Genomic DNA, 2,518 nt, shown 5'->3' with positions numbered 1-2,518 from the left:
CTGAATGTTACCATGAAATCTTCCTCAGCAGCAGTATTACATTTTAATATTAACCCAACAGTTGATCTGCAAAATGCATCAGCAATTAGGTAATATCTGGCTAAGTGAATATAACTATTTTTATAGTGAAAATTGATATTTCGGTTTCTTTAAACTAAATGCTCTTATCCCTTTCATGTACTAACCTCTTTATCTGGGTCTGTGAGAGACAGTTAACATTGCGCTACCACATTTTAAGATATCTTGTTAAATTATCTATAACTAGAGACCCAGTGCATGGATTCGTGCACCAGTGGGGTCCCTTGGCCTGGCCTGTGGGGATCAGTTGAAAGTAGCAGTCTTACATCCCCTGAGGGATGTAGTAGTGCACAAAGCGGCAGGGGAGAAGCCCAAGCCCAGGCCAGGTGCTGCGCCACTCCCACTCATCCTGGACCTGCTGCGCCTGCTGCCACCGCTCAGTAGGCTTGCTGCCAGAACCCTGCAATCTCTGAGTGCCTGTCCTAGGGGGATACCGGCTTGCCCATGACCAAGAAGCTGCCGCCTGCTCACGCCCAGTCAGTCCCGATGCCAGTCCCAATCCTGGTCCTGGTCTGGATGGGGGAGGGGTGTACAGGGGGAGTGTCCATGGGCATCCATTGGTCAGTTGAACGGCGCTCTCACTGTGGGAGTGCGCTGACCACCAGGGGGCAGCTCCTGTGTTGAGTGTCTGCCCCCTGGTGGTCAGTGTGCATCATAGCTATAGGTTGAATGGTCAGTCACTAAGGCTTTTATATATATAGATAATAAAAAGGTAATATGCTAATTAGACTGGACATTTTCTGGACATCATTCGGACATCTTACCTGATGAAGCCAGGGCCAGGGAGAAGCCAGCCTGGGTCCCAGGGCCTGCGGGCAGCCTGGGGGAAGCCAGCTAGGGTCCTGGGTCCCTGCCAGCGGCCGGAGGAGGGAAGCCCAGGTCCCGGGTGCCAGAGGGAAGCTGGTGCAGCAGCCAGAGGAAGGAAGGCCTACTCTTGCACAAATTTTCATGCATCGGGCCTCTAGTATTTAAATAATTATCTGAACATAAAATGAAATCATCGGAGTGCATTAGTAGCAAGAAAGTAGGAGCATTTCTACTAGAGCAAATCTCTCCAGGCTGGTGTCTCAGGCAAGGAATTTTCTCTTATTTTTCTTGACTCAAATCTTCAGGCCAGCCCTAACCTGTTTGGCTCAGTGGATAGAGTGTTGACCTGTGGACTGAAAGGTCCCAGGTTCGATTCTGGTCAAAGGCACGTACTTTGGTTGTGGGCATATCCCCAGTAGGAGGTGTTCAGGAGGCAGCTGATTGATGTTTCTCTCTCATTGATGTTTCAAACTCTCTATCCTCCCTTCCTCTCTGTAAAAAATCAATAAAATATATTTTAAAAAAATCTTCAGGCCAGTCAATAGACAAATTTAAATTTGTCTGGGTTCTTTTCTCCCTTTACTTAGAACATAATTAAATTAATTAGTTCAAAATTTAGCTATAATAGCTTTAATATTGAATACCAAAAAAGGTAGAATACATTTTTAGATATTCTCAATTTGATATTTATAAATCATGCCAATAATTCTGTGCCAAGTTTTTTAAAATATAATTTTATTGATTTTAGAGAGGAAGGGAGAGGGAGAGAGAGAAACATCAGTGATGAGAGAGAATCATTGATTGGCTGCCTCCTACACACCCCACACTAGGGATAGACCTGCAACCCAGGCATGTGCCCTTGACCAGAATTGAACTTGGAACCCTGCAGTCTGCAGGCTGACGCTCTATCCACTGAGCCAAACCAGCCAGGACTGTGCCAAGTTTTGAAGCTGAAGAGCTCATCTTGCTTTAAATGTCTAGGACAACATAGTGTATAGATTTTTAAAAGCATTCAAGAAACCACCCTACACCTTTTTGTGAGTGTCCATGTGTACAGCTATGCAGTGCTCTGAATGCAAGCTAAATGATCCTCATATTATTGCTCTATTAGACTCTTTCTAATGATGTAAAATCTTCTATCGGAGAGATTAGGCTTCCCTGTAATTACTGATTTTGGAAAACAAACAAACAAACAAACATAAATCACATTTCCTTTTTGTAGGACTTTGAAAGTACAAGTCCTTCACTTTAGCTTGCTCTTATGCTGGATATTTGTCTTATGTCAGGCACTAGAGGGGAGTGTGGTGTCATACAAGTGCTGCATTCTGCAAGCCACACCCACCGTGGGATGCCCAATCACTGGGAGAGGTACAGCAAAGAGAGGCTTAAAAAAATATTTTTTCAAGATTGAAATAGGACAACTGTGGTTTCCAGAAACCTATTGAAATCTAGTGTTTTATAGGGCTTTGATCCCTTATAAGCGACAATAACATTCAAATAACCATTTTCATAGCTTTCTTGGTATTATAAAAGGATATGTGTTTACTGATTTTTTGAAAATTTTGTTTTATTGCTTAAAGTATTACAAAGAGTATTACTTATGTCTCCCTTTTCCCCCCACCTTGACCTTCCC

Source organism: Myotis davidii, unplaced genomic scaffold (assembly GCF_000327345.1).
Source record: "Myotis davidii unplaced genomic scaffold, ASM32734v1 scaffold273, whole genome shotgun sequence".
NCBI classification, from domain to species: Eukaryota; Metazoa; Chordata; class Mammalia; order Chiroptera; family Vespertilionidae; genus Myotis; species Myotis davidii.
Note: the sequence above shows the minus strand (reverse complement) of the source record.